The following is a 24,383-nucleotide window of genomic DNA, read 5'->3' as shown; positions in this document are numbered from 1 at the left end:
CAACGGGAACCACCTCCGATGAACCTCCTTTCCCTTCTGTGTGTCTTTTCTCTCTCTTGTCGGAGAAAAAAAAACACACGTATACTCGCAGCACCTCGTGAGCCGATTACGCTCGTTTGAGGGCGCACCACTGAAGAATACAGCAGTAACAAATCGGAATGGTCGCTTTCGATGGGTACGCCGCGTTGCCTTGGGGTTATCGTATGGTGTACTTTTTCTTTCACAATAATTTCACGTCTGGCTTTTCGAGTCGTCGTTATAAAATCTTGAGAAGGAACGGAAACGTTCAGCTTTGAGAAAAAGCGGAGTACGAGTTCCCGGACAACTTCATGTGGGGCTATTCTAACCAATGTCCCCTTGCAGCGTCGCGAGAAAACCTGGCCTTGTCACCCGCTCTATAAAGCAGGCTTCTCTGTTTCTATAACTTCAGAGCAAGGAGTGAAAAGGGCACCAAAGGGCTCTGTATTCATTTCGCTGCAGATGGGAGGAGGGAAAAGGGTTCCTTCTTTCACGCTTAACTGCAACAACAACAAAAAATTTGTGGCTGAGAGGGAAAAAGAGAAAAGAAACACAGAAAGCAATGATCTTAAACAGAAAAGCAACTCTGGCCGAATTGACTAAGCTTTTCGTTCGAAAGTGTGAGTCATTCGCTTGCTACCTTCGCTAATAATACGTCCAGCGTAAGGATTGGCTGGAATTCTCTTAAGAATAATTGTAGCGTAAGACATTTTTGTGAGTACGGATCCCTGTTGATGCCTTACGCTTGGGGAGCGAAACAAGGTATAGCGAGGAACAACTTTCTGTGTCAATGAAGGGAAAGCTCCCGAGGTGGAACTTCCCTACATGTGTCACGGCGCCAAGTATTCCGGCGGTGTTTGACTTTCTCAAGGGAGATGGTGATTCGGCGTAGGTTAGTTCTAGGTGCGATGGTTTCGCTTTTGCCCGAATGCTAAAGACAATACAGCCGAAAAATATGCCCAGTTGAACAGTTAGTCTTATTCTCCGGTTGTAAATAAGTTGATATGCCCTGCCTAAACTACCGTGGATGTAAACCTAGAACTATTTTTTTCGAAAACATAGTTGCACGTGCTTTCTTTCAGTAGCTTCCCTTTCAATGCCACAGAAATTTTTCCGCACGGTAGAGTAGAAGAAAGGAAGAGAGACACCTTAATGAGCAGCATTTGTTGTCACGAAGTATGCTTACTTAAATGTTTGAAAGATGTACAAAAGGTGATATTACACGCGAATAAAACCTCGTCATGTTTGATACTGTGCATGCAAGTTACTTCCGATTCGTGGGCAATCACTGTCAGCTATCAACGTTTCCTTATACAGTTTTTGTATAGCGTTGCAAATGTCGGCCCGCTACCCATATATCCACTTCTACACTTGAGGCGTCAGGGACCCGTTGCAGATGGTTCAGCTGATCCTCTGACTCGCTTAACTTCTAAGGCCTTTTGGTGTCACCTCATTGACAGCACCAAATACACATGGGGACAAGAAATGCGTCTGTTGACAACTACGATTGGTGCGAAATGCAAAAACACTGGTTTACTGAGATTTAGGTGCACGTTCGAAAACTGCAGGTAGTAAAAATTAAGCCTGAGTGGTCCACTACGGCGTTCCTCGTAATCATATCGTTATTTTAACACCTAAAACGCCCAAATCTAATTCATTTTTACTGTTTTCTTGGCCAAGTAAGGCAAGAGCGCGTGCAATATGATTTTTTTTAAATTAACCTATTATTCTCAATTTTCGTTTTCTTAGGACACGGTGACAAACCCTCTAATAGAAAAAGCAAGCTCAGTTGAAAACTGGCGCCCCGGATCTCTCTCTATTGTCAAGCCGTTTATTCAATGCAAGCAGAACTCGCTGTGCTGACTCCAGAACTGAGCCGCTTTCAGTAATCCTGAAGTCTGATCATGGTGTTCTCGGCATGGAAATTTCGCAACAGCTTAGCACATGGAAATGTTTCGCATGTACTGCATAAAACTAATCTATTGGGTCAGAGATCGCGTTGTCGACACAGGATTTACTTGCGAGAATTATATTTTTTTCATTTCCTCCGCGAACGATTACTTAGAGCAGGACTCGCCGTTTCAGTTTGCGCTCGCAGGCGAGGTCGGGCACAGCTAATACTACCTTGGACGTGCCAGCTCACATACGTGAGACCTCTGCGTACCATTGTTTTACGACGTTCGTACGTTAGCTATTGTAGTAAAAAACTGCCCTGCCAACAAACCTTCTTCAACAGTCGGTTCTTATAGACCGTTTATACAAATTGGCCTAAGTGAGCAAAGAAAAAAATGTGCTGTCCTCCACGTGTAATGTAGAGAGATATCGCTTTGTTACTCTCTAAAATCAATGGTTTATTCACACTCACTGCCGAGTCCTTCACGATTGTGGTATTGTTTTCTTGATCGTTATGACAGCTAGGTGTACGCGTAACAGAAGTTCTTTATCGTGGTGTTTTGCAAGGCTTGATCAAGGTGTGCCTTTATAGCAGGCGACTGTCTTCTTTTGCAACGTACCCTCTTTGCGCAATGTCCCGATACCAGGGCCCTCTGTGAAAGTGGTCTCCGAGGGCACTCTGTGTATTGCCCAATGGGCATCTCTCGCTGAAGCAAGACCCATCGTGGCTTGATGGCCGTATTCGTTTTGGTGAAAGAGCACAGTGGAAATATACTGCGAAGCAAGAAACTGCAATAAAGAAGCGTGGCGGCACTTTAGAAATCCAGAGCCGAACACTCGTGCGCACTTTTCCTGAACCTCCTGTTGTACGGCAGTATATTCGACCAACAAACTTACTATATCGAGGGGAAAAAAAAAAAAGCTTGCGCAGCAGCTATTTCCTGATGACTGTCGACGTTATTTCGATTAGAATTCCAGATGTGTAGCGGCACGCGCTGTAATGCTAAAGACACCTTTGTTTAGAATCATTAGTGATCATTACGGGATTTCCATTGCTTCGGCTAGTTGCGACATGCACTGGCACCGTGATAGGCCCACTTCGCTAAAACAGTCGCTCGCTAGCGTCGGCCTCGACACTGACGGAATGATGACGACTGTAGTATGACAGTGACGTAGTGACGACGATGAAATGACGAAGATGGAATGACGTCGAAAAACGACGAATGCGGTATGGCGACGCCGGCCTGAGGACAATGGGAGAACGATTCTGAAATAATGACGCTGGTATAGCGACGACCCGACGACGACGGCAAGACGGCGGTGCGATACCGACGAGCGTGTGAATGCGATGGCGTGGCGACGACTGTACGACGATTGTGCAGTGGCGACGACGCAACGAATAAGTTGGAATGGCGACGACGGAACGACAATGATGACATGAAGATGACGGTATGACAGCAAATGTATGACAGCCGCTATTTTGACAGTGGATCCGGCAGCGACTGCGTATTTCGCGACCGGGCACAAGGGGAACTGGCGATGGCGGCTCAACGTTGCGCGCGCGAAACGGAGGAAAGTGGGGAGGCACAGCAGGGGGGAGGGGGGGGGGAGGGGGTTCTTCGACTGCGCTAGAAAATGCGTTCTTTGCGCGGCGGCATGCGGTCGCGCGCGCCGTATCTTCAAAGCAACTTGCAGATGGCTCATACCTTTGTTTGTGCTGTTTTCTCGTTGCTGTTTCCGTTGAAGCGATAGGCAGCGCAAAATGAAGCGATAGACTGCGCCTTTTAGCAATAATTTTCCAGAAGTCTATCGATACAGCCTGGCTTCCTGATGAGTGGCATATAGCAAGGGCTATCCCTGTTGTTAAGAAACGATCCCCATTTCAGATAAATAATTATGGTCCCATATCGCTAACTTTTTATTTGCCTTTTGTATGGCCGCGACCCCACCTTACTCTTTGACACGTTGCTACCTTCCGCAGTACAATCACCCAGCACTGGTTACGCTCGCGATGCTATTGACTTAGCCGCCCAGGCCCGAAAAGTCGCCCGTCATCGCCTCACAGTCTCGCAAGCTTCTCAAAAGCGACGCTATGACCTTCGGCACCGAGACCACCGTTTTTCACCTGGTTCCCTCGTCCTCCTCTGGACGCCTTTACGTCGCGTCGGTTTGTCGGAAAAACTACTTTCCCGTTATTCTGGTCCGTACCAGATCTTACGCCAACTGTCCGACGTGACATACGAGATCGCCCCAGTCGGTCAGCCTTCAGTGCCTCCCAACGCAACCAGCGATGTTGTTCACGTCGCCAGGCTCAAGCCCTATGTCCCTATTAAGTGAGGCTGTATAACTTGCACCGGGACGGAGCTACCCCGCCGGGAGGGTGATGTTACGGTGAAGTGAAGGAAGAAGTTCAATTGGACTAGAGGAAGACGAAGTCTGGCAGTTGCCTGAACGCCATATGCACCATTTGTAAATATACGTTACTTTACTCTCGTGGGCCTGCTTTCTTCCCGCAACAACATATTAGCAAAATACATAAATGACTTTTTATCGCAAAAAGAAACATAATAACTTATACACAACTCGGTTTGCGTCATGGATGCTACACAGTAACTCAACTAACCACAACACTTCATGAGTTTTCCAAGGCTCTTGACCAAGGCGGCCAGATTGATATTATACTACTAAACTTCTTGGAGGCATTTGACATGGTTGTGCATTCAAAGCTAATATTAAAATTGAAAGAAATTCATTTGCCCTCACATATTATCAAGTGGGTTAAAGCGTACCTATACAACTGTAATCAGAACGTTAGCACTGACGGATCCTCTTTGCGATTTTCTAAGCTAAACCCCAGCCGTCCTGACTTCAGTGCGAATATAATGATGCGGGTGAGCCATGGTGCTTACTCAAGAGTTGCAAGTACTGAAATATACGGCCACGCACTGCAACATACTGCTGACGCCCACCGGATCCTTGGTCTTCACTGGTAACTTCAATGTGCATCACCAGCTATGAACCACCAAGATTGACGGCAGCCTAACGTATCGACGGAGCACTTGCTTTGACTTGACTGATTTCCAATAACTTTTCTGCGTGCACAGACAGCGTTCCCTCTATCCCGCTTTCCTCTTTATGTTCCCCCTTTTCCTTCTCACAATGTAGGGTAGCAAACGGGACGCTCGTCTGGTTGACCTCCCTGCCTTTCCTCTCTTTGCTATCTCTCTCTCTGTTCGCGGTTTTTGATGTATGCTCATGCGTTCCGCAGGATTTTGTTTTGGGACTACTACTGTTTATATTTGATATTTATGATATTGTGGACGTGACGGACTCGTCTGTATCTTTAAGTTATTCGCAGATGACTGTATCCTCAATGATGATTATGATGAATCATCATCTGACCAAATCACCTTGAATAACACTTTAAATAAATTAGCAGAACGGTGTGCGAAATGGGGAATGGCAATTAGCCATCAGAAAACTGTGCACATGGACAGCAATAATGAACACAGCAAACTTCCCTTTGCCTACCATGTAAAAAACAAACCCCTTGAAGAGGTTCAGGAATGCAAATATTTAGGACTCACATTAGCTTCCAGTCTTAACTAGTCTACCCATATAGACAACATATAATCTACAGCCCGAAAGAATTTGGCATCTTGAAACACAGGTTGGGTGAATCTTTTCCCCCTCTAAGATTGATGACATACAAAACTTTATCATACCCCCTTTGTGACGCGGCAGTGTTGTTAGGACCAGTTTACTCAGGTAAACGCAGGAAAACTTGAAAAAATTTAAAGATTAGACATCCTCTGCGTTAACAAACGTATCAAACGTCTCAACTGCCTTTCGGCGATGTTACAATTGGCCGAACTTGAACCACTTGCTCAAAGGAGAAAAACAGCACGTTTGAATTTCTTAGTTTCTCTTTATTTTGGTAAACTTGTAATAAAACCTTACGACTACTTGGAGGAACACACTGGTCGAGCCTCACCTCATAAACACAGCCATCACATCAAACCTGCATTCGCAAGGACTAACTTATATATTTATTCTTCCTGCGTACTATTACATAGTGGAATTCATTCTCATCAACTTCGCCCTTACTACATAATACTCTGCGATTTGTTAACACAGGTGTTGTTTTTTTGCACCCTCTCCTACTTAGACTACTGCCCGCAGTATTGTACCGAATTAATAAAATTAATAAACGTTCCTTTTACTCGCTGCTGTTGTCGCGCTTGCTCACGACAGCGTTTTGACTGGGAGTGCCCGTGGTCAATGAGTGTGATGTGTTCATGTATGCGTGTGCGCGCTGAGACCATGCTTGCTAATTCAGTTAATAAGCGAATATTTCCAAGTTTATACGGCCAAGAAAACTACTACCTTTACTTCCTATAAGTGTCTACTCATTTTCTATGGCAATCGACGCTTTGCCTTTCGGGCGAAACTGACACTTTTTATTTTAGGTTGAAATTGTTCCTTGCCGCTTATCAACCTACCAGTCATCCACATTTACACTATTACAACGCTTGAATGTCTTAACTTCGCAATTTGTGCATATTGTGCAGACACAAGGCATTACACTTTTCGTGTGACATTGAGTTTGCAGGGGTACTCGCCAAAGAATGCTTACGCATTAAAAGTGCCTGAACGAGACAAGGAATGCTAATCGAATAAAAAATGGGCGTTTTTCGGCCCCACTTCATTCACTGAGGAAGCCTAGCGCCTTAACGGAGAACTCATGTTTAGCGTTTTCACAAGAACACTGAAGAAGTATAAGAGGGCTAACGTTCTTTTTTTCATATTTCGGCACTATAGTTTCCTGCAAGAACTGAATTATATCGCAGTGCACGAACAACTAGCTAATACGCCTACAGCTCTGAAGAAAAGAGAAATGGGCCAAACTTGCGGTTGAGGGAAACGTAGCAGGCAAGAGCAATTCTTTCCGTATGGTTACTACAGTAGCAAAACTAATCTGACTTCAACCATTTTTCCGGCTCTGCAGCAAAAGCATGCTTCGCTGCGGACACGCGATCTCCTCAGGAGCCTAAATATGATGATGATTCCTTATATAGTGGCATAAACCAGGGTACTGAACCGAAATTGAATTCAAAGCAGAAAGCTGGAGAAAAGAAACTTTATTTTTGCTCGATTTGGAACTGAACCGGAACGTTACGATTTTATTCGCTCCTGAGTGAAACCGAAAAGAAAATGTAATGGCTTTTGGTTCAGACGGCCCACCTTTCCTGGAGCTTTTCGACTATGCATTGCCGGCACCTTTAGCTCGATTATGCTACCTCATTTGCAAATATACACTATGTTCTCCGGATTTTAGAAGTACTAGAAGCAGCAGTACGATTTTCAAGATATCGCACCGGGAGGCAGACATGCTAGTAATACACTCGTAAGCGTTTTAAATTTGTCGCCGTCAAGTAGTTTTCTGTCAGTCGGAGACCGACATACTACCGCTGAGAAAAGAAACGCTCCCCGGTTGAGCGGTGGCTTTCAATCGCGAAAGTGGAAATACAATAATGGTTCTGACATACGCTTCCGGAACATGATATTTAAATCGAAGCTTTCTTTCCCCTACTATCTCGGGTTTTCTCAAGTGTTTTATTTATAATAAAATGGCCCGGCCTGACATCTGGGAGGTGATGCTCAGGGAGAAATGGTAAAGGGAATGGGAACTAGCGTAGGGCTAGTTAAAATTGCACAGAAAAAGACGTCTCGCAGAAGGATGGTATGCCAGTCAAGAATCTCCTTTCCTTGATGTGACCTCTTTCATGGCTGATTACATGCGGGGCGAAGAGCGGCGCGTAGACTGTTTGTTATGTTGCGTTGGTGGTGGACAATGGCAGTGCACTTAATATAGGAGGTGGAAAACGTTGGAAGGCTTTCCGATGTGGCACTTCACACCGAGATGTGTAGATGTGTCAGGTCCCTTATGACAATAAGCCTTACCTCTGGAAAAGAGTATCAGCCTCACAGCTGTCAGAAGCGTGCCCGTCTGTACTCTCCTTAAGCAAACTTTGACCACTCGTTCGTGTTCCTGCCAAGTAGTGTCCGAGTGCTAGATTCACAACGATTTTCCTTCATCAGAGCTCTTTTCCATCTTCTGGCCGCCTTCGCTAATAATATCTCCAGCATAAAGATTGGCTGAAATTACATTCCATAGACAATTATAGCACAAGAGCTTTCTGTGAATCGGACATGTCGCATTCTAATGCCCATCTTCATGATCACTCCTCGTAGCCCTTTTTTCCTACTCTCTTTCTCGCATAGACTCCTCTACACACATATTCCAGCATTGTTGTTGGAACTGCGTAACTCTTTGTAACTATGAACTATGTGCGGTAAGAACAAGAACGCGCGTAATTTTTCCGTGCAGCCGCGTCGAGCTTTATTACAAAATTAATGTATGCTTTTTTTCTTGCAAGTATTCTTGGATCATCCACATTAACTTGAACTGGTCCGAACCTGTTTATGCCATTGTTTTTTTGACCCGGACTTGAACCAGAACTGAACCATTTTCGCTAAACCGGAACGAAAATTTGAATGAAAAATTGACAACCATTCCACTTTGTGAAGATGGAATGGCAGCGAAAGCTGAAGATAGTCAAAGTTCCCAAACGAAACGGATCAGCCCGGTATTGAACTACCTTCGGGACCGGTCCACGTATGGGGAGTGCTTAATGCTTGCTTCACCTCCGCCACGGGTCGGCCTTGTATTGCACTATCTACGGGATCGGCCCAGGTATGGGGAGTGCTTAATGCCTGCTTCACCTTCACCGCGGGTCGGCCCAGAACTGCAGTACCTTCGGTATCGCCCTAGGTATGGAGAATGCTTAATGCCTGCTTCACCCCGGCCAAGGGTCGGCACGGTATTGCACTACCTTCGGGGTCGCGCCACGTATGGGGAGTGCTTAACGCCTGCATCACCTCCGCCGCCGGTCGGCTCAATCTTTCACTATCTTCGGGATCGGCCCAGGTATGGGGAGTGCTTAATGCCTGCTTCACCTCCGCCGTGGTTCGGCCCGGCACTGCAGTACCTTCGGTATCGCCCTACGTATGGGGAGTGCTCAATGCCTGCTTCACCCCGGTCAAGGGTCGGAACGGTATTGCACTACCTTCGGGAACGACCCACGTATGAAATTCAAGGGCGCGTTACAGCTTCCCAAGCATACGCGGGTATGCGTCATTGAGCTTGGACCCTTTCTGTTCTATCACCAGGATCGGCCTAAGTGATGATTTTTTAGGTTGAATGACGCCGAAAAAACTACGGAAGGCTAGTCATATACAGCTTTCGCTGTAAAAGATTCGGTTCGGCACTGCGCCCCTAACCCTCTGTGTGAGATAGTTCACGAACCGGATGGCAATATCATAAACGAACAAAGCTTCTTTAATGATGCACGTCACTTCGCTTTCTTTCGCTATTGCCTGTTTTGTTCTCCGAAATGCATGCAGCATACGCGTGGTGCACAATGCCTTTTGGAATCTGTTTCGTGCGCAGTATGTTGCACAAAGCGCCAAACCTACGGGATAGTAAACTAGTTAAGCTTCGGGGTCCTAACCACACGTGGCTTCGGGGACGTGAGTTTGGTCCTCGGTGGTAAAGATTCGTCTCTAATGATAGATAATGATTCTACCTCTATAGCGACGGTGAAAATGAGGACAGAGAGACGACCCGACGACGACTTGGTAGCGACAATTTGACAATAACGACGACGGCATAATGGACGTATCGGAATAACGGATCTCTAGATGTGTCATAGCCTCGAAGCTACGGTGTTTTTGTTCTTTAGAACTGCTTTTACTGATGCTTCGCGCGTTTATTTATCGCGAACAACTTGGGGGCTGTCGGATAACGTAGGACCTCCTTTATTCAATAAAAATTCACTTGAGAGTCAGCGCTATATTATGGTTTCCTTCATCATCTTCATCATCAGCCTATATTATGTCCATTGCAGGCCTGCACCAAACCATTCTAACATACGCCTGCGAATTTCCTTATTTCATCACCCCACCTAGTTTTCTAGCCGTCCTCGACAGCGCTTCCCTTCTCTGGGCACACATTCTGCAACTCTAATGGTCCACCGGTTATCTATCCTACGCATGACATGGCCCGCCCAGCTCCATTTTCTTGTCTTAATGTAAATTAGAATATCGGCTATTCCCGTTTGCTCTCTGATCCACACCGGTCTCTTCCTGTCTCTTAACGTTACGCCTTACATTCTTCGTTCCATCGCTCTTTGCGTGGCCCATAACTTGTTCTCGAGCTTCTTTGTCAGACTCCAAGTTTCTGCACCACATGTCAGCCCCGGAAGAATGCACTGATCTTGCACCTTTTTTTAAATAATAATGGTAAGCTTCCAGTCAGGATGTGGCAGTGTCTGCCGTATGCGCTCCAACCCATTTTTATTCTTCTGAAAATTTGCTCCTCATGATTAGGGTCCCTGTGCGTAATTGACCTCCCGTCTTTGCACACTGTTCTGTAATGCTTCAACACAAGCTCGCCCAACTTTCCATACTAATGCCATAATATAGCCAGTGAACCGGGCGTCGTCCTTTGATACGGTGTCATATAGTAAATGTATAGAAAAAGGAGCGAGAGAGACAAGGTGCGTAGAGAAAACGGGGAGTTAACCAGAGGTAGCCCTGTTTGCTACCAACATATGGAAAAACGTTAGGCCGACAGAAAAAGTAAAAGTTGAATTCTCTTCATAAAAATGCAATACAACGAACAGTAACGGACAAAGTTCCTTACACCTGTTCAAACGAGTGCGCAGTATAGCATTTACCATAAAGTTGTAACGGGTTCCGTCGCACGTAGGTGTAGTGGGAAATAAGGCGGCTGATGAACTTGTTCGAAACGCCTTAGAACTCGGGCCAGCAAAAGAGGCTCCTATAGATTCCCACGTAATATAAAACAAGTTGGGGCCACTGATTCCCACTATTTGTGGTCACCGGCTCAACAGCCCAGTGGGACATAGGGGCTCAGCGGATCACAGGGTTCCCTGCGGCATGTCTCGCCTCCATATACGATGTCTCGCCTCCATATATGGGATCAACGAGTTTACTTCGGTGTGGTCACGCAAGATCAGGCTCGGCGCGTCTCCGTTCCGTGTGACTTGTAAAGCTTGAGGCGATCAACATGACCTAACGTTTTACAAGTATGACAGCAAAACTAGTTGTTGGAATGTCCTAGACTTGTTACAGAACACAAACGTTTACTTGGCGCACCCGAGCGTCTAGCATCTCCACGTGCTGGTGTGAATAACCTGACGTTTTCTTCGTGGGCATCGCACATTCAGCAAGACGGGTGTCCCGACTCCCAGTGAATCTTTTTTTGGAATGTAGACTCATCCAATTATTGGTGACGTTTGGCAATATCACTTCAGGACGTTGCTGTGGTGGTACGGGTGATCCGTTGGCACACTTACAATTGCTCGTAGGTGCAGCGGGTCGTGGCGTTTCTCCCGGTAATCCACGTTTCTGCGCAGGCAAGAGTAAGAGCGGAATCTGGGGGTCTTCGCTCCTGGAGTATGTGACTCTGCCTAGGCACTCCGGTGGAGAAGTTTATTTGCGCGTATTGTATGCCTTTGTCCCTAGGCGTGCCGGCATTGCAGAGTGGTTTCCAGTTTGTTTACGCTCGGACGCTGGCTCCCGGCGTGGTGAAACAGGTGAAGCAGCGGGCAGTGACGCCCCATTTAGCGATCGCTGTGTGTGAAGGTGCGTCGGATAGACTTTCTCACGCGTGCGGCGCTGGTGCTGAGTCAGTCATGCCGGATTATAACATTATTGTGCCTTGCGGCCCTCTTCCTTAAAAAAAAAAGCATAATTGATCTTCCCCGGGGAGCGATAGCAGTCGTAGTATAGGCCCGGCCTGCTCTCCTGGACTTTTCAGGAGCATATTGAATGGTCCCGTTTGAGTGAAAAAAACGCACAGCGCCGTAGCAACCACGGTTGAACGCGATTGCCTTATGTCACGCTATGAGGATTATTTGCTTTGCGTCTTAGGTTAGGTTAGCTTATATTTAGGTTAGGCTTAGGTTACGTTAGGTTAGGAACAAAGGCATTAGGTTGCCACGCCGTATTCTCACAGTGGTTACGCCGTGCGGTTTATTGTCTGCGTCTCGGCCACGTTATGTTACGTTAGGTTAGGTTAACGTTAGCTGAGGCTTGGTTACGTTAACGTTATGTTACGCTAGGTTAGCGTAAATGCCGTCAGGGAGGCGCGGCGTATTCTTACAACGGTTACGTAGTGAGCATTATTGTCTCTGTCTCGGCCTCGTTTGGTTAGGTTAACGTTAGGCTAGCGTAAAACGCGGTGGCGTGGCGCGGCGTATTCTCGTCGCAGGCTCCCTTTCAGCCACTCGCGTTCAACCGCGGTTGCTAAGGATTTCTAGATTTTCATTATAGGCGGACCGGCCTCTTCCACGGTCCCTACTGCTCCCACAGAAACATCTGCGGTGTTCTCACCTGTTTCACCCGCACCGGAAGCTGGCGTTCGAGCGTATACAAACTCGAGCGCACTCCGCAATGCCGACACGCCTAGGGACAAACGCCTACAACGCGCGCTAATTCCTCTCCGTTGTGCCTGCACAGAGTCATATATTGTAGAACCCAAAGCACCCACATTTTTTTCCTCGCACCCGCACTTACTCGCGCATGCGCGAAAACGCCCGGCTCATGCGCCGGTGCAACGCCCCGCTGTAATTATTAGCAATTGTTTAAGTCGCGACTCCACGGCAGTACCATGCTGGGTATCCATCACAGGCGGCTGGCTCCTGTTCCGTCTCGCTGTGCGCGCCGTCTTGTTCACCTGTCTCGTGCAGCGCTTATGAAAAATGACAAACTTTTCTGAAAGGAGGCTCCTCTGGTGGCACATTTGGTGGTGTGGTTTTGCAAGGCAAGATCCATACCCACAGCGTACAACATCCTCCTCCTCCTCCTTCTCTCCTCCTCACACAGGCGGTGCTATTACGCAACGAAAATGAGTGGCGTCAGCTGGCAACACAAGGTATAGTTTTTGCTGTCAGCTTTAAATTCGCCACCGCACGTGAAAAATACTTGTGTCTAGAAAGTGTTAACTAAAACATTCGTGCACTTTTATTTGCACGCGCTTTTAATATCGCAAGGTCGTAGCGATACCCACTGACCTGAAACATCGCTACTGCGAGGGTATATCTTGTTGAACAAGACTACACACGTGCGAAGGACGAGAAATGGACAGTCGCAACAACAAATGCGTTCTCCTAGGAAGCTACATAGGCCGATTTATCTGTAGTGTCCAAGTTGCGTGCAGCAAGAGCCTGCTCGCAGAGTATTGCAGGTTGCCACTCAGGTCGGGAAAACTGCTACACATACAACCACGCTAAGGCCTTCTGTCAATCAGCCAAAAAAGGCTTACCCTCAGTAGCTCTGTTAGCGTAAAGTATTGTTTAGAAATAACCACGACGACGACGAAGTGTCTTTTGACACAGTGTTGTCCTTTATAGCTCCGGTTTATTTTTATGAAAATCTAAGTGCACTCGCTGGCCTTCGTTCGCTGCTCGGCCGTGATGGAAGTGGAGCACCCAGTACTTCTGCCGGCGACGGCGGCGTCAGCGGCGCCGCCTCCAGGAAGCGGATTGGTCAACAGAGCGACGGCGACAGCGAAGGCACCCAGGTCTGCTTTCTCAGCAGGGAGGACCCTTCCGAAGACGACTTCCAACTTGTGCAGCGCCGCAAAGCGAAGAAAAGGAAGACAAGGACGTCTTCATCATCAAGTACACAAACAGTAAGACACAAAGGGGTTGGACACCAATGCCATGATATTTCTGTCAGTGCTTCATACCGTCAACATGAAGCTACTTAACAGGCAATCTATGTCGATGTCGATGGAAGCCCTGGTCCTAAACCAAATATCGGATATTCGAATGAACAGCTGAAAAAATCTACTGGCGGTTGATGACCAGCATGCGTGTGCTCTGACCACTCTACACAGCGTAACAGACCTTGATGACATTCAATTGCGCCCCTGCAGTCATCAGCGTTATCTACGACGTAGACGTGGCCATAGTTCGTACCGACTTGGCGATTCTTGTCAAGCCAGCAAATAACGAGGGCATTGTTGATGTTACTCGACGAGGCAGTTCACTCTTTACTTTGAGTGATTAGCGCTCATCGAGAGTAAGTCACGTCGTACACCGGCGACGAAGCCTTCATCGCCCCTCTGGTGCCTGCGACAGCCTCAAGTGATTTTTGCTATTCCCATAATGACAAAGAAGGCGAGTATCCGTTGCTGGCTATGAAGCAACTGACGCTGCTATTACTGCACTAGACATATCATGACCACATACATATATCCACCAACGCTTCGATCTCACCTACCAGCTCAACTGCCGCATTCATCGTTCCAGGTAAGTAGGTTACAGTTAAATTCAAGTTGTGACACATGATTACACTTACGTCGGCAAAATTTGCACCCCTCCATGCGGCTATGACCTATGTCCTCAAAGAGCCGACACAGAAATGGGTCATATTTTGTGACTCTAAGGCAGGTCTTCACAGTATCAAGTCTCCCTTACATCATTGAACTTATGAGCAGATGATATCCGACATCAGGAAGGTACACCACCGTGCTCTGGAAGCAGGTCACACCTTAATCATTGAGTGGATTCCTGCTCCCTGTAGCATCGTCGGCAACGACTCTGCTGTCAGGACTGCCCGATCTGCCCACGAAGACACCCAAAGCGTCCAATATCTTTGTCACGGACGGACACTGCCAGGGGAACTTCGCCCGCTTGCACGCAAAAAGTCGCAAGCTTTATGAAGTTCAAGTGCCTTCAACTGCCGATTTCATAAGCTGCAGCAGCCACCTAGCCTTTTCTGCGGCGAAACAACCTCGCTTTTCCGCGTATGGCTTGGAGTGGCATTCTCTAACTCTTACTCCTATCGTAAAGGAATGGCCGAGAGCCCGAAGTGCGACTTCTCTAGTGGCAAGGAAACCATCGAGCACCTAATGTGTACCTGTTCTCGCTACGACGTACAACGCCTCCTTCTCAGGACAACCTTAAACCGACTGGACTCGAGGCGGTTCTCTGAAGTCAAAGATATTCGAACCATGGCTACACCCGTCACTGGCACAAAAAGCGATTCGTGCACTAGTACACTACTTGAAATGCACCGGTTTAAGAGAGCGCTTACATTGTCCCGGTGCATCAACCCACCTGCACTCATTGCTCACTCTTGCCCACTTTTCCGTTTTCTCATCCCCCTTTTGTTTACCCAACTGTAGGGTGGCAAACCTGGCGCCTGTCTGGTTGACCTTCCCGCCTTACCGCTCCTTGTTCTCTCTCTTTCTCTCTCTCAGAAATAACTATGCTTATACTAAAGGTATCGCTTAGGTTAACAGGCAGCACTGGATTGTCTTGTGATTTCGAGGTTTTATGTATACTTTATCCTGTGTGCTTTGATGTTAAAGTTCATGTTGAAGGCACTGTACGTAAAGGCCTGACTCGGAAGGTGTTATTTTTATATTTCACTCTGTCTATACAAAGAAAGAAACGAGAAAAAAAAACAGCTTGCCGCAGGTGGGAACCGAACCCACAAAACCCGCGAAATGCGAAGGTTGTGGGTTCGGTTCCCACCTGCGGCAAGTTGTTTTTCTATCCACTTCAATTTCCATTTATTTATTGTTTCTTTATTTCATTTATTAGGCACAAATAATTTCCTTTATGTTGTCCTTGGTGTCAGTGTTTGTTGGCTTCTTATGATATGACTCTGTCTATTTAGTGTGATGACAAGCAATGAAACAATAAGTACATTGAGACCGGTTGTGAATGCTTCTATACTAGACGTTATTTGGCTCAATCGCTTCATCTGTAGCTTCTCCTCAATCGCAGAACCGTGTCCCCATTCACACGTAACTCGAAAAGAGTACTAGAATTCATGTACGTTAACGACCCCACGACACTTCAGTTCATCGCGTTGTCTCTCCTATGCATTCTTTTTTTGCTTTTTTGTTTTTCTCTTGTCATCTCGCCGCAGGTAATTTCTTTCTTAATTTTCCTTATTTTTAACGTCACGTAACTCCGCCCACGTAACAGCATCTAAGCAGGCCCCCTGAAAACACTCTAAATAAATCTTATGGAGCAACAACAAAAGAAAGAAGCAGAAAAAGGTAGTTTAAAAGTACTTTTCATTGCGCTCCCCTTTCTCTTAATGGAGTTTTTTAATGCCTCAGGGATCTCTCTCTTCAAACGTAGAAACAAACCCTTGAGCTGCTCAGAAAGAAGTTTGGGACAATGGGCTGCCTTGGCAGCCGCCTAATGGCGCAACTCCGTTCTCGACGAAATTTAAAGACGCAGAAAAAGAGCACCACACTGGCGAGAGCTCTTGCGTATCAGCGAACAATGTCCTTTACAAATGTATACAATATAGAGTGCGCGTGGGCGCGTACTCCTTTGACAGGTAATGAAACAGGCTCCTTCAATCCTGCCCTTCCCCGCCCCTCAGAAAAGAAAGGAAAGAGAAATAAAAGAGAAGATATGCTGTTTTCGACAAAGGAAAACGAGTAATTGCGTGATTGAGACTGCGGAATATGAAGCAACGCCATGTAGCTTTAAAATTACGGGCTTACTTTGTTATTGTTTGTGGATATTTTGCATATATAAAGATAAGCTCAAGTTTATCCTCAAGGTTAAACTGTGAGGTAGTTGTAATGAACGCGTCATGTTAGCTGCACAGATGCTGCTTGAATACGGGAGGTTTATTTTGGAACATGTCAGTTTGTACATAATTAAACTTTTTTTGATCATGTTCCTGAATGTCGTGAATATGTACGTTTGCAATTTGGGAGTATGAAGACAATCGCATTCAAAGTGAACTCCATTTTATTTGGCACTTCTAATGCGCCCTTTGAACTCCGACATTTTCGTCAGAACATTAGACGTTATTTTGACCTTCAGAGGCGGTAATCTCGGCACAAAGGTGAACCCCCTACATGGCGCAGTCTACTGTGGACGTAAGGGGCAAGTCTGTCTTACTTTGCCAGCCAAGCACCGCATCACACGATTTATCACCTCCACCCACATTCTGAACTGACATGCTATGTGCACGGCACATGGGAGTCACTACGTTACGTCGCACGGTAGTGAAAAGAGGGGGGAGGGAGGGGGGGATCCGCGAAACTCCCATCTTTCTATGTCAAAGTGCCGTTGGTAGCGTCAGTATTGATGCTGACGTGAACGAAAGCTACGCCATACCGCGCGATAATTCGGCCCGCTTCGCCCATCCTGCTGAAACGACTATGCGTTAAATCGGGAATTGCGTGAAGCGTCCGTCAGCATCAGCTCGTAGGCCAACGCCTCACTGAAGCTTCATTTTACATTACCCTATTTCGTAACATTTAGCCGTGAGTCTGCGCTCGTGTTTGTCTATTCTTCGTCCGTGTTTTTTAGTGCGCGCTGTGTGTAATAGTTATGAAGATGTACCGACTCGCCAAGCCAGCTACCGTACCCTATTTCGTCGCAGAAGGTCTGGTGCGTGAACAGTGCTTAGCGGTCTATCGGGCGTGATGGGGTAAATTGAAATAACGAATAGACGGTTGTCATTTCCACCTATCTGGTCATTTTAATTTCAGAAGCACGGAACTAGACCTTTCGACGATTCCTTTCAACTTGTCAATAGATATCTGCCGTTATGGTTATAATTCAGAAGTTAATTGGTGCATTTATTTAGATTGTTATTAGCATACCTACCATTTTTTAAAAGTGAAGCATGCCTGGGCATGTAATTCATTTGCATAGAGGTAATTCACGCTAATTTTGCATAATTCAAACTATTTTTGTATAAGTAGATATACCATCTATTTGTGCGAATATCATAAGCAATTTTTAAAACTAGCCTGTAGTCGATAATATCTCGACCCGCGCAGACCATGTTCATAAAGTAAAACCTATATTTGCCAGGACTAATTCTTATTAAAATTCGCCTCTATATTTATCTATTGCCGAATGGATCTCGCTACCTTCAAACATAGTCTCGCTTATCGAATCATCGTCATTTCATGCAGCACTGCTAACCTTTTTAGACCGTGTCAACCTGTTTGAACCCACAAATGCTTGATTATTTACTGAAACAGTGTTTTAATTGGCTTGGTATTGTCTAACATTCATTCAGTTTCACTTGATATGTATTCCAGTAGGTTGTTTACCTAAATCATCATTCAATTTTATATTTAAACTCGTTGTCTGATGGGAACTGGTCGTTTTCATCGCGTTTTAAGTTGTTATGCGTTTTTCATGCTACCAAATATTGTATAAACTCGGTTTCTCTTTCCTTCCTTCCTTTTTCTGTTTTGTTGTTCCTGTTCGAAGTTTAGATAATTTCTTTATCGTTCCTAATGTCTTCCTATAATAATTACATTGTACACATTGCACTTATGCTTTACCCTTTTTGTCCCCCCTCCCCCTATGTAATGCCCTAACGTGCCCTTAGGTTACTCAAATAAATAAAATTGCAGTAATTCTAGTGTCTCCATTTCAATTTCTCGTGCATAGAATGTCCGAATCTTCACGTAGTTAGCTCAAAGTACATATATATATATATATATATATATATATATATATATATATATATATATATATATATATATATATATATATATGTGCGTGTGTGTGTGTGTTTGTCCAAGTTTACAATATCAATGCACGCTACGAACAGTTACTTATTTAAATACTTGCTAGCTTTATTGATTTGGCTACTTATTCCCTTTAGTCCGTAGAAAATCTGGCAACAGTACACTGTGTCGCTGGTTTTTAATCAACGTTAAGTGGGTATATGGGTGAAGGATGGTGGCCGGCCGGAATACGTGGTAAACAATTCCGCCCTCTTTCTGAAACAAATAACACCAGTGAACTACATTCTCATTTCACGTTCGACGTAACAGGTTCATCAAAGTGTGTTTTGTATTGAGCCTGCAACGTTCCAGCGCGCACTTTTTGTTTCTCAGCAGAGCTCCTTACAAGTGCTCATGCTGAAAGGACACAATGAACGGACCCTGCTCAGGATTACATAGCGCACCGCTTTTCAGGAGTCCTGCGGCCGACTCTCAGAATGAAGGGGAATGAGAGAAGAAAGTCGACCCTCTTTGTCTGCGACCTTTGTTTAAGCTCCGAAGGGCTACAGCCGGCAATGGAGAAGATGAGGAGCTCCGCGTTCATTGCACAAGGAAATGTTCTGAGAACGGTTTTGAGAAGGCCGTAGAGTCAGGAATGGGCACAGGTATGGCATACAGATGAGAGAGAGAGAGAGAGAGAGAGAGAGGACTGCGGGAGAGAACGGCTTGAGCCGAGGCTCCTGGAGTTATATATGGTGGCGTGGGGTCCTTGTTCGCTTCTATTCTTCCTCCTTTCAGGGGAACGACACAAAAAACGACCGGCCGCCATACAGGCGAGAACATCTGGTAAACAATGCCGCTGTTCCCGCATTTCTTGTCCACCATGATAATCGCCGAATGTTGCCGAGCTCCGAGTAAATGCGATCTCGAGTGCGTGTAGTAGCTGTTTTCGTTGCATTCTGTTTGTTCTTTCTTACATGGAAGAATTACCCCGAAATGAGAAGGGAAACCTTCTCCGGGCACAAGTGCTTGTGCTGAATGGTTGCCTTTTAGGAAACTTAGCTGCAAGACTCCGCCGCACTCCCGTGTAGACTGTCGTTACCCCAATGTATAGACGCTTTCGTATACTAAGCATGTAGAGAGAACTGAATAAAGTTGTGACAAACACAGCAGTGTCGAATGAAATATTTGCAAACCACTATCAGTGGCGATGCTTTTGGGTAGTAGGACAGGAAAAGACGTCAAGAAGGGAAATTTATACATACGTGTAATTCCATGCGCCGTACTTGTGGCATCAACAACTTCAGCTACCTATGCTCTCTCCCAGTTGTCGTGTAATAGCGTGTTGTTGGCCCGCTATATCTGTTTTGGATAAACTGTCACTTATCTTTTCACGCTTTTATTTATGAGTGAGAACTGTGATTTGTCAGCCTTATTTTTTCCTTATATGAGAAAATTTGGATTACAGCCGAAGTGTAGTAAACAAGAGTTGGCATGTACTGGAAGAAAGCTGGCTGTGGAAACGTACGCAAGCAGCGCTGAGAATCGTAACTTTCAAACAAAAGAGCGACGCCTGCTGCATTAAACAGTACACTGGCTTTAAAATCAGAGGGAGGAAACCAAAGAGAAACATAAAAGAAACGCATGCACTTTTAAAATGCATCAGCAGGATCAACAGCTAAACGGCAGTGTACACGGACGGCATTGCCGATCGCGTCTTCATACGGTTCTTTCAGGAAGTCATCTCATCTAAAGGGCAGCTTTCAGGCACCCGTTCTTCCGGGGAGCGTCGGTGTAACAGCGTGAACGAGCACAGCCAAACATGAAAGCGAACGCGGAGCGCAGTGGGGGATGAAAGACGCGAAAGAGGAAAGCAGAGAGGAGGATACGGCTGAGCAATAAGGCGGAAAGCGGAGCAGGGTATAGAGACAGCATGCGAAGAAAAGCATTGTGCGACGACGATGGCTGCGAAATTGTCCTAAAGCGTACATCGTCAGGGAGGTCTGTCGGCGGCGGCGGCTGTGAATCGCTCCCCCGCATCATCCACGTGCTGGCTTTTTTTTTTTAATTATGGGGTGTTACGTGCCAAAGCCACTTTCTGATTATGAGGCACGCCGTAGTGGAGGACTCCGGAAATTTCGTCCACCTGAGGTTCTTTAACGTGCACTTAAATTTAAGTACACGGGTGTTTTCGCATTTCGCCCCCATCGAAATCTGGCCGCCGTGGCCGGGATTCGATCCCGCGACCTTGTGCTCAGCAGCCTAACACCGTAGCCACTGAGCAACCACGGTGGGTTCGCTGGCTCTCGCGACAATCAGATTAGTGAGGCAGTTGTGCCGCACTTCGCTTCATTTGCAAAATGCCACACGAGACGGATTGTCCGCGCCAACAAATATATCACGAAATGAAAACACGCCTAGAGCTACGCTTAAATTTCGCATCAGGGAATATCGGGAACGTCCATAAATTTTTTTTGTTTGTGGCTTCCGGAATTGTAAAATTAGCTGTTGTTACGTTCTCCTTTTGTAACCAGTACATCTACGGAATGCAAAGAGCGGGAGGAATGAGAGGAATTGAGGGAGATGGTTTGATTGTTTGTCTTTTCTTGTTTTTGTTCTTTAATAGCCACCATATTGTGCACGCAGACAATGCAACCAATAAAAGCGCGCAGTAAATTAACTGTAGGAAAAGGGACACTAAAGGCAAATATTAGGTCGACGTGGACAATTTAAATTCCATTTCAGAAACCTCGCAACGATTGTTTCGTGCCAAGTGACTTAGTTCACAGAAAATTGCATCTCAAGGGTCGGAATACCTGTTTTGAAATTCAAATGTCCCGCCACCGATCTGGGGGAGTGGTGACATTGCATACGCTTTCACCACCCTTTGCTGCGGTCGGTGAGTAAAACGGCGCCCGACAGACGGCGGTACCGAGCCAAGTAGTGTCAATCAATCTTTTATAAGTTTTTGTGAATGGTGCGAGCTCTGGCAAATGAACATTAACTTCAAGAAAACAGTCGCCATGTCCTTTCACAAGCATGCTAATTGCTCATATTTGAATTATTCCTATAAATCCACTTTTCTGCAGCGCGCATACGAATATAAATATTTAGGCCTCCTTTTCACTCCAAGATTATCCTGGTCAGAACATATTCTAACAACTTGCAACAAAGGACTAAAAAAACTTGGTTATCTAACCCGAACTCTACGTGCTGCCCCCAAAGAAACTAAACTTATTACATACAAAACACTTGTAAGACCTATTCTTGAATATGCGTCTACCATATGGAACCCTTACAAAATTTCGGACATCCACAAAATTGAATCTGTTCAGAAAAAGGCGGTTCGTTTCATATACCGCCGTTATGATAGAATGTTTTCACCGTCATCTCATCTGAATATGCTTGGTTTAACCCCTCTTTCCCACCGTCGTCACATTAATTCTCTGAAACTTCTACACTCTCTATTTTACTCTCCACATTATGCTTCCCCTAACACATATCTGACCCGTGCAAAGCCCCTAATCACGAGAAGCAGCAATGACTTAAACTTATCCGTCTTTTTTGCTCGCACCAACACTTTTAAATACAGTTTTTTTCCTCGGACAATTGAACTCTGGAATGACCTGCCTGGTTCCATCCGTTCTTTACCACATAGAGAATTTGGGGATGCCATTGAATGCTCCCCTTAGTCATGTTACTCACGCATGCTTCTTTGTATAGTGATTTTCTTTCTCGCATTTGTATTCACCCACTCCTGCAATAGCCCCTCTGGGCTGCAGTATTTGTAAATAAATAAATAAAAGACAAAGCAGCGGATTCGCCGCTGCAGCTGCTTCGTGGTGAAGTGGCGTAGACCATTCGGGCATACCGCGCGGGACGTCACACGTAAATTGAATGCTCTGCTACTCGCAGTTTGTGCGCGTTTCTTGAGCCAGCAAGACAACCGCAGCACTACGAGATAACGACACTACTGAAACGCGAAAGCATGGGCGGCGTGGAGTCGAGAGAAAACGAAACCTTTCGACCACCAGCGTCATTGTCAAGGGTAATTACAATCAGTTGTTTTTTCTAAAAAAGAAATATAACTGGACAAGTGGCATTTTATTTCGCCTTATAGTACAATACAAGGATGTTTTGTACAACGAATGGTTGAGTACTAGTGACAGAATTTAACTGAGGAGTGCTTTCGTCGTCGGGCAAGTACTTGAATGTCCCTGGGGAGTATCTAATGATGTCCTGCAGTTACCTCAATTACTTTATTATTTAGGCTATGTTCGCGATAATATTGACACCTTAGAGATTCTCGAGCACTAATCTATCACTTTAGCTTGACTTAATACCGGCAAGATATCGCAGGAGACGAAAGACGAAAGACCTTTGAGTCGAAATCGCCAGCTCACCCGTGAACGCTTTCCCTCGCACAATAAACCTGCGGCGAGCGGCCTCCATATTATCGCCGTTGGATTTTATACAGAACCTCACGCTGACGGCGATGGCGACGGCAGAAATGAAGCTGGAGCATCCATTGCTATCGAAATAATCAAGTTTCGCGTGAATACCGCCGCCACCATTGCACAATCGGCAGAACACCACAGGTGTCGTGCGGATGTAGTGCGATCGTCTCCCATATAAAGAGACACTAAAGGCAAATATATATCTTGTCTAACGAAGTTACCACCGACTTCTATTGCACACTCCTTAATGATGCCCATAAGATTGTCGTTCATACCTTCAACACTAAGGCCCTCTTCCTGAGTGAAAGCCGAATACCTGTTCTGTAGCTTGATCCGGAATTCCTCTATTTTCCCTCTTACCGCTGACTCATTGATCGGCTTCTTATGTACCAGTTTTCCTCCGTTCCCTCCTCGCGACTCAATCTCGCGCACGGAACGGTTGAAAGCGGGGAGGAAGCGTGCCGTCCTACGTCGCATGCAAGACTCTGGGGGCAGGGGATGCTGAGGGGGGGGTGCGCTTACTACTCCATGACAGCCCCGACGGACGCGCACGCCCGCCCGGCCCGCTGTCTCTTGAAAGCCATCTGCCACGGGGCAGAGTTCAACATGCGCTGTGGTTTCACAGCTTAGTTCGCGTTGGTGCGAGACGCAGCACGACAGTCCATTCGCTCGCTGCTGCCACTGCGCTTCCTCACTTCACCGTTTTGACAAGTTTCCGCACCCATCGAGTGAGATGATTTTAGCATGTGCCTACGTGACACCATGCTTGTTAATTTAGTTCGTATGCCTATGTTTACAAGTTCATAGGGGTGATGAAAATGTTATTCCCACTTCATACAGCTGTCCACTTATTTGCTATCGCAATCGATGCTTTACCTTTCAGACCAATTAAACTGCGAGCTTTTATTAATCTTGTTACGTAGGAAGACGCAGACGAAAAGCTATATACAAGTATAGTTACAAGGAAATACGCCGCACTTGACCAAAAGGCCACAGCCTGCACTAACCTCCAATCGTCGTCGTCGTCTTCACACTGCTCGCCTCTTCGTCATCGCAAATACTGTTCCGCAGCACTACCTCCGGCGGCAAAATCGCCGTCCCGGAGCGACTGAAGGCTGGACTCGGAAGCGGTGTAGTAGGCCTTGAGCCTACTGACGTGCATGACATCACTAGATGCCAGAGTAGAGGACGAGGTTGAACTCACAGGAGCAATTTCCTACGTCACAGGCGTCACTAGGCGCACTAGGGCCCTGTTTATCGCGAAAGGAGCTTTTCTGAAAGTCTGACGTCACGATAAGGCGACCACAGGAGGACGAGCGCACCAGGCGAAAACTGTACGTCACGGTGGCGGACGTTGTACTGACGCTGCTGAGTGGTTTGCGAGGCCGTCAGTCGAGCACGGGTAAGCT

The 24,383-nt window shown here is 46.2% G+C and overlaps 1 protein-coding gene across 1 annotated transcript in view; it reads left to right on the top strand.

Annotated features, from left to right (window-relative positions):
* Positions 1–24,383, top strand: part of LOC126522984 (glutamate receptor ionotropic, kainate 2-like) — a 262,608-nt gene that overhangs the window by 106,256 nt on the left and 131,969 nt on the right. The window lies entirely within an intron of this gene.

The sequence above is a fragment of the Dermacentor andersoni genome, chromosome 6, assembly GCF_023375885.2.
Source record: "Dermacentor andersoni chromosome 6, qqDerAnde1_hic_scaffold, whole genome shotgun sequence".
Classification (NCBI taxonomy): Eukaryota; Metazoa; Arthropoda; class Arachnida; order Ixodida; family Ixodidae; genus Dermacentor; species Dermacentor andersoni.
The sequence above is the reverse complement of the archived record's forward strand: the minus strand, read 5'-3'. Positions and strand labels throughout refer to the sequence as shown.